Here is a 15,694-nt window from a genome sequence, read left to right on the forward strand (position 1 = left end):
TAGGCAATAGGCTCATCTATATCACTCTTGCTGCTGCTGCTGCTAAGCCGCTTCAGTCGTGTCCAACTCTGTGCGACCCCATAGACGGCAGCCCACTAGTCTCTTCTGTCCCTGGGATTCTCCAGATACCACTCCTATGTTGACGCAAATGTCTTCTCTGATCGGATTGATCTTTTCCCTGCCATTAGAATAAGCCTTATCTCTGTGAGCACTAATCCATTCTAGGTATTTTTTCACTGCTTGAGTCTACTGCCTTCTTTTCTATGCCACTGTACATATCTTGACTTCTTTCTTCCTGTTGACTTTATTCTAGGTTGAACTTTTAACGTGGTAGAACGTTCTTCTACGGCAGCTTTCAGGCTTCAATCAAACTTTAGGAAAAACAAGCAAAGTCCAGCATGAGATATGTGTGTGCACAGTCATTCAGTCATGTCCAGCTCTTGCAATCCATGGGTTGTAGCCTGCCGGGATCCTCTATCCATGGGATGTTCCAGGCAAGAAGACCAGAGTGAGTTGCCATTTCTTCCTCCAAGGGATCTTCCCAACCCATGATCGAACCAGAGTCTCTTGCCTATCTTGGGTTGGCAGGTAGATTCTTTCCTACTGAGCCACCAGGGAAGCCTCTAGCATGGTAATAACATTACACCTAATACGTACAGCATGCCTAATTGGTATGGGACAACTTACTAAGCAAATTACTTCATTATCATGATACCTGACTTTATCTAGAGTTGTGATATTAAAATCTCCATGTTGCTTACAAAGGAAGAGACTCAGAGTTAGGAAATTGCCCAAGGTTGCATAATTACAAATAGTAGAACCAGAATTTTAATGCTAACAATTTATATCAGAGCCCTCTCTCTTATTCACTGTGCAAACCTACCTATAAATGTAGGACGGACCATAGTGAGAGACAAAGCTGGAAAGTAATTTGTGATTTAGATTAATTATGCATGTGCTCTGTTGCTTCAGTCATGTTCGGCTCTTGTGTCCCCATGGACTGTAGCCTGCCAGGCTCCTCTATCCATGGGATTCTCCAGGCAACAATCCTGGAGTGGGTTGTCATACCCTCCTCCAAGGGATCTTCCCAACCCAGGGATTGAACTCGAGTCTCCTGTGTCTCCTGTATTGGCAGGCATATTCTTTACCCATTGAGCCACCTGGAAGGCTTCAAATGTGCTACAGGACTGAGTATAAGAGGGGCATGCAACCCAGTCTGGGGAGCTCCAGGAAAAATTCATAAATGAGTTGCCTTCAGAGCTGAATTTTGATTTACATACTATGGCCGACGTATTCTCCAACCAGTGGGAAGATCATAGAGGGAAAAACAGAGGTATAAAAGGGTGTGGGGCACTTTTCTAATTTAACAATTATGATTTGTGTCATCTTAAAAAAATCAGTCCACTGAATTACGTAGAAATAAATATGCAACAAGTTGGAAAAACAAAGTATACTTTAAATATGTTTCAGTAGATAGCTCATCTGAAATTCTGGATTTTTCAGTCACTTTATTCTGATGCTATGGCAGCCAACTAATTCTTAACTTTAGAGGGTGTAAGACTTGGAAGCCTGGCTTCACTGCAGATTCCTGCTGCTGCATAATCTTCTCTCCTCTGCCCTTCCAAGCTTTCCTTTAGGGTTAATTTGGCTGTATGGGTGGCTTCTTCAAGTTCCAGATCCTGGTTACATCTTTTCTTAAGGAGAAGTTTTCCCAGTCACATAGTTCTTTCCCACTGATGTGACTTCCCATGCAAAGTAAGGCCTAGATGGATATGACTGAAATGAATGATTGTCCCTCATCATTCCAACCAAAAAAAAAAAAAGAAAACCCTCTGAGTGAAGGAACACCACCTGACTAAGTGTATCCTTGAATCACAGAAGTTATGCTCTGTACCAGCAGAGTTGTGACAGTGGGTTCTCGGGAAACAAGATAGTGCTGCTGAGCTGGTTTCCCAGCTCTGCACCAGCACTCTGAGATGTGAGCTCATGCCACCGCACGTCAAACCTCAGTGTTTGGTCATTGTTTCCACACTGTGCTCTCGTCACTCATCCTACAGAATGGATTTCTGTTTCTTCTCAGTTGCCGACACCACACCATTTGCAGCTACAGAATGGATTTCTGTTTCTTCTCAGTTGCTGATACCACATCATTTGCAGCTATAGTTTTCACTGAAGGGATTTCTCCAGCTACAGAAGCCAAAGCATATTCAGTCTGGACAAGTCTAGCAGAAAGGCTGGATGCGGTCAGTGAAAAGTGATAACTGCTCTGCCATCTTTACTTGGACAGCACTTTTTTGTTGCTTATAGTAGCTTTATTCATAACTGCCAAAAAACTGAAATAACTCACACGACCACTAATCGGTGAGGAAGGCAGAGTGAGTTCACTGGTGAAAATGGGCATCACATCAATGCATGTCAAAGTGAAAAGAAAAGTGTTACTCACTCAGCCATGTCCAACTCTTTGCAGCCCATGGACTGTAGCCCGCAAGCCTCCTCCATCCATGGAATTCTCCATGCAAGGATACTGGAGTGGGTTGCCATTCCCTTTTCCAGGGGATCTTCCTGACCCAGGGATCAAACCTGAGTCTCCTGCACTGCAGGCAGATTCTTTATCATCTAAACCACCAGGGAAACTCCTGGATGTCAAAGTGAAAGTCAATCAGTCATGCCCAACTTTTTGCAACCCCTTGAACTAATTATATAGTACAGGGAATTCTCCAGGCTAGAATACTGGAGTGGGTAGCCTTTCCCTTCTCCAGGGGATCTTGTCAACTCAGAGGTCAAACCCAGGTCTCCAGCATTACAAGGAGATTCTTTACCAGCTGAGCCACAAGGGAAGCCCGGATGTCAAAGGATACCATTAAAAACTCCCAAACCAGGGGACTTCCATAGTGGTTGAGTAGTTAAGACCTCTCCTTCCATTGCAGGGGTTGTGGGTTCAGTCCCTGGTTGGAGAACTAAGATCCAGAGGCCTCAAAGGTCCCCCCCCCTCCCAAAGAATAACATAAAACAGAAACAATATTGTAACAAATTCAATAAAGGCTTTTTTAAAATTGGCACATATCAAAATAAAATCTTAAAAAAATAAAACCTCCCAAACCAGAGAGTGAAGATTAAATAATAAAACATAAAAATCTAGGTCTTTCCAAAAGATAACTACAAAAGTATTACTAGAAAAATCAAATGATAAATTTTAAAAAACACATCACATAAATAAACACAGAAAACAATATAAAATAATTGGAAAAGTTAAAACAAAACACAAAAACTCTATCAATAAATGTGAATGATCTTAACACCTATTAAAAGAAATAAATCTCTATTATAGTCACAGAGCAAGACCTAACTTCATGATGCATTCAAGAGACACACCTAAAATAAAGTAACTCAGAGGTTTAAAATGAAATGGGCAAAAACATCCTAGGAATATGGAAATAGTAAGAAAGCAAGTCTTCAGATTTTGATGTCTCAAACAGAATTCAAGCCAAAATTCATTAAAGACAAAAGGTCCGTATGAATACCAAGTTTTAAAATCCACAAAAAAATATTAGACTGCTGAGTATCAATACATTAAGGTACGAACTACATTTATTAATCTTTATTAAGCAGAACCATAGGGAATGCAAAGAGAAATAGAAACATACTAATAATAGGAGACCTCCACTCTCAGTAGAAGATAAATCATGATGACAATAAATATATAGAAGACCTAAATAACATATTTAATAAGATAGCTTTTATGGACCCATACTGAACATTAACCCTGACAGTAGAAAACATGTTTTCTTCCCAGGGACACATAGTGTATTTACAAAAGTGATCAAGTATTAGGTCACAAGGAAAATAATAATAAATTGCTTAAGACAAAAAAATAACTCAGATGACAATGCAATAAAACAAAAAATATTAATAATGTATTTCTTAAAAAGCTAAAAGGCCCTTCCTCCTGGAAATTTGAAAGCTACAATTTAACTGTTGCAGATCTGAGGAGACTAAGCAGATATGACCTCTAAATGCAGTGTGATACCCTGGATTGGATCTTGGAACAGAAAGAGAACATTAAAGGGAAAACTGAAAAATCCAGATAAAGTCTGGAGTATAGTTCACAGCATAATATACCAATATTGTTTCTCAGTTTTCAGTCAAGTCCAAATTTTCATGACACCAAAGACTGTAGCCCAACAGGTTCCTCTGTCGATGGAATTCTGTAGGCAAGAATACTAGAGTGGGTAGCCATTCACTTCTCCAAGGATCTTCCCAACCCAGGGATTAAACCCAGGTCTCCTGAATTGCAGGCAGATTCTTTACTGTCTGAGTCATAAGGAAGCCCCTCAGAGTTCACAGCATAGTATACCAATGTTGGTTCTTAGTTTTGACAGATGTACCACAATAATATAAGATATTAACAACAGGCAAACTGGTTGAAGACTATATGGGAACTCTGTATTATATTTGCAATGATTCTATAAATGTAAAATCATTTCAAAATAAAAATGTAGTTTTAAAAGCTTTCAACTGAAAAATACTCTTCTATCAAATAGCTATTAAATACAAGGAGCCACACAATCAAAATAACAGAACTTCTAAAAGTTATTGCATTATTTTTGACTCAGGTATTTATTACTCTCTAAGAGATAATCAAATAGGCCTACTTATCATTCATGAAATCTCTAAGAATCTATTAAGCTCTTCATATCTGTATAATGAAATCAATACTATAACCCATATAATTAAAGAATTACAATAGTAAAATTGAGTGCTTAAGAGATTTTGATATAGAGCCAAAAATATAGGCAAGCAAAGCCAAAAGAAGACTCATTGTCTAAATCAATCTTTATAATTGGTTGAAACAATACAATTCAGAATCTCTGGTATATATTTAAAGCTGTTAATTGAGGAAAATTTGAAACCTTAAATATTTTATCAATACAAAAAAAAATTTGAGCTAAATTCCCAACTCATAAAAGTAAAAAAAAAAAATCAACCACCATCACAGCAACAAAATAAACCAAAATATAACACAAAGAAAGAAATAATAAATATAAAAACAGAAATTAATGAAGGAGGTAACAGAAAAACAGCATATGTAATTAGTAAAACAAGGTATCAGTTTCTTTAAACATTAACAAATTAAGTAAAGCACTAAATTAATTGGGAGGAAAATACAAATATACAAAATTAATGCACTGGGGGAAATAATCATTGAAATATAAGAACTTTTAAAATAAGATTAATTTGCAGACCTCTATACAAATACATTTGGAAAACTAGGTGAAATGGATAATTATGCAGGAAAATAGCTTTCCAAAACTGACTCATTAATATAAAGTTCAGAAGGATACATTTCTAAATTGCTTGCATAAATTAAAATAAATAAAAAGAACAAAAAAACTTTTGAATAACTAAAGGGTGAATTCTAATTGTTATTGCTGTTCAGTAGCTAAGTTGTGTCTGACTGTGGGCAACCCCATAGACTGCAGCACTCCAGGCTCCTCTGTCCTCCACTAGCTCCTGGAGTTTGCTCAAATTCATGATGTTCATTGAGTTGGTGATGCTATCTAACCATCTCATCGTCTGCCACCCTCTTCTCCTTTTGCCTTCAATCTTTCCCAGCATTGGGGTCTTTTCCAATGACTTAGCTCTTTGTCAGGTAGCCAAAGTATTGGAGCTTCAGCTTCATTATCAGCCCTTCCAATGAATATTCAGGGTTGATTTCCTTTAGTCTGATCTCCTTGCAGTACAAGGGGTTCACAAGATTCTTCTCCAGCAGCATAATTTAAAAACATCAATTTTTTGGAACTCAACCTTTTTCATGGCCCAACCCTCACATCAATAATGTAATTTCAGTTTATTGTTCTTACATATAATCCCAATGACAAATATAATTTTCATATGCCCTTCTGAAAATCTTACTGCCGCTTAAAATATTAATTTGTTAAAGGTTAGTAAAAATTCAAATTCCAAACAGGAGATTTGGCTTTATATTTGAAATATATCTGTTCATGATCAGACTTGATCCATGTCTTACTACGAACTGTATTTGAATCCAAACATGTCATGTTTTCTTCTGAACTTCTGCTAGAGGTACCACATGATCTCTTCAATCAGAAGTATTTCTCCTTATAAACCATCACTTACTTAGGTGAGTAAACAAGCTTCTTTTGCTCATTTCCCTATTTTTGCCATATTTGACAACTATCATCCAGTGATACTGGGTTTTTTCTCTGAATTTCATCAGCCCTAGTGAAAATCACTGGCATGAATGATCAAAATCATTTTTATGATTCTTAATGAATTAGAGTTATCCTTATTTTAATGGAAATAAGAGAATACTAAGTGACCTTTGTCATCAAGTGATAATAAAAAAACATTGCTATGATGATTCTTTTCTTTTGAATTTCCTTTTGTTGTGGTTGTTGCTGTTGAGCCAAACTCTTCAGAAATACTGTTAATGGGACTGGTGATCTTTTTTTCATTCATACATGTCATGCTGTCCCCACGACCTCTCATTGTACGTGTGTGCTCTGTCACTCAGCCATGTCTGACTCTTTGACCTCTCTTACTGCCATTTAAAATTTTAAAGAAAATCAAGTATTTCTTCTAGAGAAAATATAATGAATGTACAGATAACTGTATGAGTCAGATTGTGACTTTTTAGTTGCAAAAAGGAAGATATAATTATTTCTCTTTTTTTTTTCTTAAATATTCTCAATAGAATAAAAGCTTAAAGATGCTACAAAGTGCCCTGGTTTGATCTTTCACTTCCCACTGCTATCTCTCTTAAATTTCTTTCTTTCTGTGACTTCTCTTTTCCCTTAGAGCTGAAGACAAATTTTGTTTTTCATCATTATCTCAGCTTAAATTCAGTTGGGAAGGAAATGAGAAGCGTGGGAGCTGATAAGCACAAAAATGCAATTTAAATAAAACTGGCTTTTGCATTTTTCAGTCTTCAAAGAAGAATCACAGTCAGTTTTAAGGATGAGGTTCATTCTGCTGTGGTATGGATACCCTCTTACTTATTCAGTGTTTCCTGCACGCCAAGCATGGGGAGGAGGTGAGGATACACCTCTGGGTATCGGGCTCTGGAGATAAAGTGGTGAGAAAAACAAGACAGAGACCTCACCCCACAAAGTAGAGAATAGAGTCAGGAAGATTAATTAAACAATCATGTAAATTAACGTTAGCTATACAAGATGGTTGGATGGCATCATTCAATGGACATGAGTTTGAGCAAGCTCTGGGAGACAGTGAAGGACAGGGAAGCCTGGCGTGCTGTAGTCCGTGGGGTCACAAACAGTAGGACACAAATGAATGACTGAACAACAGCAAGGAAGAATATAAGAAAGGAAAGGTAGATGGCATGATGGGTACATATTACAGGGAGATCTGGAGCATTCCATCTGGGTCCGATGAGGCCCTGGGGTTGAGAGTTCAAGATGGATAAAACCAAGGCATGGGGTAGAGGATAAGAGGAGTATTCAGGCAGAAAAATGGACGGTCCACAGCTTCTGTCATCTGAGGAAGTTTGGTTTGAGCCACAAAAAGTGCCTCACATGACTTCCCTGGTGGTCCAATGATTAAGAATCCATGCTTCCAATGCAGGGCGTGTGGGTTCAATTCCTGATTGGGTAACTAAGGTCTCACATTGTCTGTGGCATAGCCAAGAAATAGAAATTAAAAAGAAGTGCTTCATAATGTAACTCTACAGTAATTCATCAGTCATTTTTAGGGGAAAAAAAATAGAAATATGAGTGACAGTACTTAGCACAGAGTAAGTGCTAAATAAACTCAAGCTTCTATTATTATCATATTCCATTTCAACACACCACCTCCCACCTCTCTCTACAGCTACAGCTCTCCCAGCCAGCTTCTCAACATCTTCCGAGGATGACATACTGTACTCTCAGTCCCCAGACAGGAACCCCTTTTGATATGTATTCTAAATTCTGTTCTAGGAACTTCCCTGGTGGTCCAGTGGCTAAGACTCCACACTCCCAATGCAAGGGGCCTGGGTTCTATCCCTGGTTAGGCAGCTAGATCCCACATGCTGCAACTAAGACATGGCACAACCAAATAAATAAGTAAATAATTTTTTAAATAAATTATGTTCTGTAACATAGCAGAAGTCTTCCCTGAATGCATAAAATTAATGTATTGGTCATTTAGCAAATACAGGTTAAGTAAGTATGTGATTGATAATAATGACAGCTAAAATTTGCTGAGGACATACCCTTGGGAAAGGCTGTCTTAAGAATAGTGAGTTCTTCAGAAAAATTTTTGAGGCAAGTATTAGTACTTTTGCAGCCATAATTTTAGTAACAGAGGACAAAGAGTTTAAACATTTTCTCCTAGCAAGTGGCAAAGCTAGACTTAGGAATGCAAGAAATCTATCTCTAGGATGTGAGGGCTCCATTTGTCTCCTTGAAGACAGACAAGGCACTTGCTTACCTAGAGTTTACAACTGACTTAGAAAGAGGCAGGGAGACCATGGAAATTCAATAAACAAGTAAATAAATAAGCTTGATAATTGCCATTTGTGGTTAGTCTGGCAAAGGGATTAAACCAAATAATGTGGTGAATAAGGATTAAGGGTGGACAGGGGACCCTGCTTTAGAAAGAGTACTCAGAGATGACTTCCCGAGGGAGGGGCCTTAGAACTGATACTTAAAAGATGGAAAAGAGATAGCTCTGTGAAAAAGTAGAGAAAAGAATTCCAGTGGAGAAAATAGCAAACACAACTGTCTTGAGGTAGGGCAAGACCGGTATATGCGAGGAGCTAAAGGAGGCCAGAATCTACTTCTGCTTCACTGACTAAGCTAAATAAACCCTTTAACTGTGCGGTCCACAGCAAACTGTGGAAAATTCTTAAAGAGATGGGAATACCAGACCACCCTACCTGCCTCCTGAGAAATCTGTAGGCAGGTCAAGAAGCAACAGTTAGAACTGGACATGGAACAGTGGACTGATTCCAAATTGGGAAAGGAGTATGCCAAGGCTGTATATTGTCACCCTGCTTATTTAACTTACATGCAGAGAACCTCATATGAAATGCCAGCCTGGATGACTCACAAGCTGGAATCAAGATTGCCGGGAGAATTACCAATAACCACAGATATGCAGATGACACCACTCTAATGGCAGAAAGTGAAGAGTAACTAAAAAGACTCTTAATGAAGGTGAAAGACGAGAGTGAAAAAGCTGGTTTAAAGCTCAACATTCAAAAAACTCAGATTATGCATCTGGTCCCATCACTTCACGGCAAACATGGGGGAAAAGTGGAAACAGTGACAGATTTTATTTTCTTGGGCTCCCAAATCACTGCAGATGGTGACTGCAGCCATGAAATTAAAAGACGTTTACTCCCTGGAAGAAAAGTTATGACCAACCTAGATAGCATATTCAAAAGCAGAGACATTACTTTGCCAACAAAGTTCTGTCTAGTCAAGGCTATGGTTTTTCCAGTGGTCAGGTATGGATGTAAGAGTTGGACAGTAAAGAAGGCTGAACACCTAAGAATTGATGCTTTCAAACTGTGGTGCTAGAGAATCCCCTGGACAGCAAGGAGATCGAGCCAATCAATCTTAAAGGAAATCCACCCTAAATATTCTTTGAAAGGACTGATACTGAAGTCAAAGCTCCAGTTCTTGGCCACCTGATGTAAAGAAGTGACTCACTGGAAAAAAAAAACCCTGATGCTAGGAAAGATTGAAAGAAGGAGGAGAAAGGGGCTATAGAGGATGAGATGGTTGGATGGTATCAGGTATCATGGACTCAATGGACATGAATTTGAGTAAACTCCAGGAGATAGTCTGACACTGTGGAAACAATGTCAGACTTTATTTTGGGGGGCTCCAAAATCACTGCAGATGGTGACTGCAGCCATGAAATTAAAAGACGTTTACTCCCTGGAAGAAAAGTTATGACCAACCTAGATAGCATATTCAAAAGCAGAGACATTACTTTGCCAACAAAGTTCTGTCTAGTCAAGGCTATGGTTTTTCCAGTGGTCAGGTATGGATGTAAGAGTTGGACAGTAAAGAAGGCTGAACACCTAAGAATTGATGCTTTCAAACTGTGGTGCTAGAGAATCCCCTGGACAGCAAGGAGATCGAGCCAATCAATCTTAAAGGAAATCCACCCTAAATATTCTTTGAAAGGACTGATACTGAAGTCAAAGCTCCAGTTCTTGGCCACCTGATGTAAAGAAGTGACTCACTGGAAAAAAAAAAACCCTGATGCTAGGAAAGATTGAAAGAAGGAGGAGAAAGGGGCTATAGAGGATGAGATGGTTGGATGGTATCAGGTATCATGGACTCAATGGACATGAATTTGAGTAAACTCCAGGAGATAGTCTGACACTGTGGAAACAATGTCAGACTTTATTTTGGGGGGCTCCAAAATCACTGCAGATGGTGACTGCAGCCATGAAATTAAAAGACGTTTACTCCTTGGAAGGAAATTATGACCAATCTAGATAGCATATTCAAAAGCAGAGACATTACTTTGCCAACAAAGGTCTGTCTAGTCAAGGCTATGGTTTTTCCTGTGGTCATGTATGAATGTGAGAGTTGGACTGTGAAGAAAGCTGAGCGCCGAAGAATTGATGCTTTTGAACTGTGGTGTTGGAGAAGACTCTTGAGAGTCCCTTGGAGTGCAAGGAGATCCAACCAGTCCATTCTGAAGGAGATCAGTCCTGGGTGTTCTTTGGAAGGAATGATGCTAAAGCTGAAACTCCAGTTCTTTGGCCACCTCATGCAAAGAGTTGACTCATTGGAAAAGACTTTGATGCTGGGAGGGATTGGGGGCAGGAGGAGAAGGGGACGACAGAGGATGAGATGGCTGGATGGCATCACTGTCTCAATGGACGCGAGTCTGAGTGGACTCCAGGAGTTGGTGATGGACAGGGAGGCCTGGTGTGCTGTGATTCATGGGGTCGCAAAGAGTCGGACACGACTGAGCAACTGAACTAACTAACTGAACTAACCAGGAGATAGTGAAGGACAAGGAAGTCTGGCATGCTGCAGTCTATGGGGTTGAAAAGAGTAGGACACAACTGAGTGACTGAACAACAAATGGGTTTTCCAGTAGTCATGTACAGATGTGAGAGTTGGATCATAAAGAAGTCTGAGTGATTTCAATGCTTCTGATGCTTTCAAATTGCGGTTCTGGATAAGACTCTTGAGAATCCCTTGGACAACAAGGAGATTAAACCAGTCAGTCCTGAAGGAAATCAACCCTAAATATTCATTGGAAGGACTGATGCTGAAGCTGAAACTCCAATACTTTGGCCATCTGATGCAAAGAACTGACTCATTGGAAAAGACCCTGATACTAGGAAAAATTGAAAGCAGAAGGAAAAAGGCACAGGATGAGATGGTTAGATTGCATCACTGACTTAATGGACATAAATTTGAACAAACTTCAGAAGATAGTGGGGGACAAAGAAGCCTGGCATGCTGCAGTCGATTAATTCACAGAGTTGGACATGACTTAGCGACTCAATGCCACAACAAAGGAGGCCAGAGCAAGAGGAGAAAGAGAAGTGAGACAAACCAGATTATGTAAGACCCTCCTGCCATGATGGGAGGGTGTCACCTGAAATATGTCACCTGAAAATTAATGCAGAACCAGTAGACATTTCAAAACGAGAATCAGAATAAGATCTCATTAATACTTTCAGAGTTTCACAATAGCTTTCATATTAGAGAATAGATTATAGGAGTCAAGAGATAAAGAAGAGAAACCAGTTCAGAGCTAATGCCGTCAACCCAGTAAGGAGAGATCATAGTTTAAACTAGAATGCTGACACTGGACATGTAGGGATAGGGACAGAGGTAGAAATTTAAAGTCTTACTTATGATGAGGTGGTTGGATGGCATCACCGACTCGATGGACGTGAGTTTGAGTAAACTCCTGGAATTGGTGATGGACAGGGAGGCCTGGCGTGCTGCAGTCCATGGAGTCGCAAAGAGTCAGACACAACTGAGAGACTGAACCGAACTGAACCTATAAATTGGATGTAGAAAATGAGGACTGGGAAATCAAAGGTGACTCCTAGACTGTTTGTCTTAAATAACTACAAATGGTGGTTCCTCAAAGGGAGACAAGAAAAGATCAAGTCTCAGGGGAAAGCCATGAGTTTAATTTTGAATATGAAGTCTGAAATACCTATGAGGTCTTTGTGGAAAGATGTAAAGCACAAAGTTGTATATGCAGTTTGACCCTAGGGCTAGAGAAAGAAATGTAATCATCATTGATATGTAAGGTATTTAAAGCCATGGAGGGACTTCCCTTGTGGTCCGGTGATTAAGAATTCACCTTGCAATGCAGGGAATGTGTGCTCAATCCCTGGTCAGGGTTCTAAGATCCCCTTATGCCACAACTACTGAGCCCAAGCCACAACCAAAGGTCCCCCATGCTGTGACTAAGACCCATGCATCCAAATAAATAAATACATATTTCTTTAAAAAATTAAAAGCATGGAGATCTCCCAAGAGAGTAAAGAAGAGAAGAAGTCTTAGACCACAGTTCCTAGGCATCATTGGCTAATTCATCATCCCTTTCTGGGTCTCAGATTACCTACCAGTTAAATGGGAGCAAAGTAATAATGATACATCCTATCTCAGGCTGGAGGAATCTAGGAATAACACTCTTTCCTTTTGTTCATTCTTTTTTTTTTTTTAATTTTTATTTTTACTTTATTTTGCTTTACAATACTGTATTGGTTTTTCTCTACATGACATGAATCAGCCATGGGTGTACATGAGTTCCCAATCCTGAACCCCCCTCCCACCTCCCACCCTATATCATCTCTCTGGATCATCCCTGTGCGCCAGCCCCAAGCCTCCTGTATCCTGTATCGAACATCGCCCTCTACAGTGCTGGCAAGTAAGAAGATATTTTTATTCTATGCCCTAACATGTTCTCAAATAGGTTGAAAGACTGATGACGGCTTTGGAGCAAAACAAAGAATAATTCTTAGAACACAGTTCATTTTTCCTCTCATTGAATGTGGCCTGAAGATAAAGCTCCTGAAAAGTCCTTATTCCTTTTCCTTTCAGAATGCTCACGATAGAAGAGCCAGGGATGTTACTAACTTCTTGATGTAAACCCTCTGAATCTGAGTGACATTCCATGGCTCTAAGGAGTAAATAAGCACAAACCTCTGTATTCCAACCACATAATCATATCTGAAAATTCAGTTTCAACACCAGGATTTACAAGAACCCAGCAGATGCTTTTGTCAGTCAATCGACAAGTATTTACTGTGCCCTTAGGGCACGTGGTAGTGGATGAGGCTGCTTTTGTGAGCAAGCAAGTGTGCTCTTTGCTTTGAAAATAGAAATTTAATCACTTGTTCGTCCAAGCATTTCCCTTCAGCTTTTCCAGCATGCTTTTTTGTGAATGACTAAGAGAACAGCTCCTGCAAAGGCGGCCTGTGAATCTCAGCCAGAGTCCCTAAGAGGAAGGATGACTCATGCGCCCCTGACGTCAAAGCCTCTGTTCCTTTCAGAGGAGTCGGAAGAAAGTGGTAATGGCCTGAGTTGAATGACCCAGATGCCCCCCTGAGCCTGTGCGGGTCATGACGGCTTCCTCCTTCCCTGCCTGACGGTGATAATTTCAACCCAAAGTGGAAGCTGTGAAAAGCAGGAGTTTTTCCTCCTGTCAAGTGATAGCCAAGCTTTGTTGTGAGTTTTGTTTTGTTTTGTTTTCCTCTTTGGGAAATGCTAAAAGAATGCAGTCCCTTTTGTACCATGTTTTGTATTGATTTGAGTCTTAGCTCAGGCTGCTATATCAAATACTACCAACCTGGTGGCTTAAACAACAGGCATTTATTTCTCACAGTTCTGGAAGCTGGAAAATCCAAGATCAAAGTGCTGGCAGATTTGGGATCTGACCATGACCCTCTTCCTGGTTTGCAGATGGCTGCCTCTTGCTATACCCTCCCATGATAGAAAGAGAGAAAGAAAGAGGGAGCTCTGGTCTCTTCCTCTTTTTTAAGGACACCAATCCCATCACAGGGGGTTCACCATCATGACCTCATCTAAGCCTAATGGACATTTTAAAGGCCCCTCTCCAAACACCATTACATTAAGGGTTAGGGCATCAACATATAAATGTGGGAGGAACACACACATGCAGTAAATAATCATTTACTTACATGTTAAAGGGCTTCCCTGATAGCTCAGTTGGTAAAGAATCTGCCTGCAATGCAGGAGACACTGGTTTGATTTCTGCGTCGGGAAGATCCGCTGGAGAAGGGGTAGGCTTCTCACTCCAGTGTTCTTGGGCTTCCCTTGCGGCTCAGTTAGTAAAGAATCTGCCTGCAATGTGAGAGACCTGGGTTCATTCCCTGGGTTAGGAAGATCCCCTGAAGAAGGGAAAGGCTACTCACTCCAGTATTCTGGCCTGGAGGTTAGCAAAAGAGTCGGACACAACTGAGCAACTTTCTCTTACATGTTAAGAGTGATCATTTCCAGGGTACCTTTTTCTTTATGATTACCAAGGACTTTACCAGGTTATGCATAGGGCCATTCCAATACTTACTCATTCAGAGGTTCAAGTGCACTGAGTAACCCCTGGGTCACAGTTCAACAAAGCTCTGACAAGTCAGAAAAGTTAAACAAATGTGACCTTGGAAATTTTGGGCCATGTCACAGTTCAGCCCCCTTTGGCATCAGTCCTGGGGCCTTCCGCCCAGGCTTGCTTTACTGTTTAATCTCCTGGGTCATCTGATCTATTTCATCTAATCTATTCTAAATCTTTTTCTTCTTTCCAGGGAAACTGGATGTCTAATTAAACTGGGTATCAGTTAAACCTAAATTTGATGACATCTAGTGGGTTACTTGGTCTTCCTCTGAAGTCTCAATTCAAGTCATATGTCTGTTTGTTCCAGTACCCCCTGATCACTTAATTCTCTGAATTTTTATTTTATAAAGGTCCTTATCACACCTTTAAGCATTTTTTATATAATATTAACTTTTCATTGTATCTTACAGTTTTCTTTGTGGATCTTGAGAGAGTTAAGTTTACTTTATCATCATCTTAGTTTTTCTTTTGTTCTTTTACTCAGAGCATCCATCACCACAATGCTTTACACTAAAGATTCACCCAATAAGAACTCCTGAGATTGTGTAATATTTACCTGATGGTAACCTCTGAAACTAAAGTGAAATGGCACAAACTTAATAGCATTTCAGGTATTACAGTAGGTGGGTAATAAAGATAATTCAGGGTAAGAAGGATTCTGGGGACCCCTTAACATATCCGCATATATGCTATTGATATGAGAGACTAGTCCTAATTAATTTGATGCTAAATCCTGCCCCAGCTTAGGCCTCAGTGTGACATCATCATCCAAATGTTCACAGGACCGATTAGTAACAGAAAACCAATTGTTGACATCACGAGAGAAGGACCTAGCCTATGAACCATGACACTAGTAGCGGGCACTTCCTAGAGTATAAGTCTGCTAAGGAAAGCCAATTAGAACAAAAAGATGCCTGATGAATGTTGGATAAGAGTTAAACAGAGATATTCTCAACAGGCTTCAGAAAGCTGACAAATTGCCCTTTCCTTCTAGAAGGATAACATTTTGTCTCTTGAAATTGGAACCCTGATCTTTGGGAAATGCCTAGAGCCACCATTGTTGTTGTTCAGTCACTAAGTCATGCCCAACTCTTGGAGATCCCAT

At 39.8% G+C, this 15,694-nt stretch overlaps 1 long non-coding RNA gene and 1 pseudogene across 1 annotated transcript; both read right to left on the reverse strand.

The window, feature by feature from the left end:
• Positions 1-1,508: 1,508 nt before the first annotated feature.
• LOC138432461 (proteasome subunit alpha type-2 pseudogene) lies at positions 1,509-2,451 on the reverse strand (annotated as a pseudogene).
• Positions 2,452-3,562: 1,111 nt separating this feature from the next.
• On the reverse strand, positions 3,563-14,324 carry LOC138432928 (uncharacterized). Its single transcript, XR_011254051.1, has 3 exons — positions 14,162-14,324; positions 11,855-12,006; positions 3,563-4,205 (listed from the first exon to the last, which is right to left on the reverse strand). It is a non-coding gene; the product is annotated as an uncharacterized lncRNA (long non-coding RNA).
• Positions 14,325-15,694: the final 1,370 nt, after the last annotated feature.

This window comes from Ovis canadensis, chromosome 2, assembly GCF_042477335.2.
Source record: "Ovis canadensis isolate MfBH-ARS-UI-01 breed Bighorn chromosome 2, ARS-UI_OviCan_v2, whole genome shotgun sequence".
In the NCBI taxonomy this organism is placed as follows: Eukaryota; Metazoa; Chordata; class Mammalia; order Artiodactyla; family Bovidae; genus Ovis; species Ovis canadensis.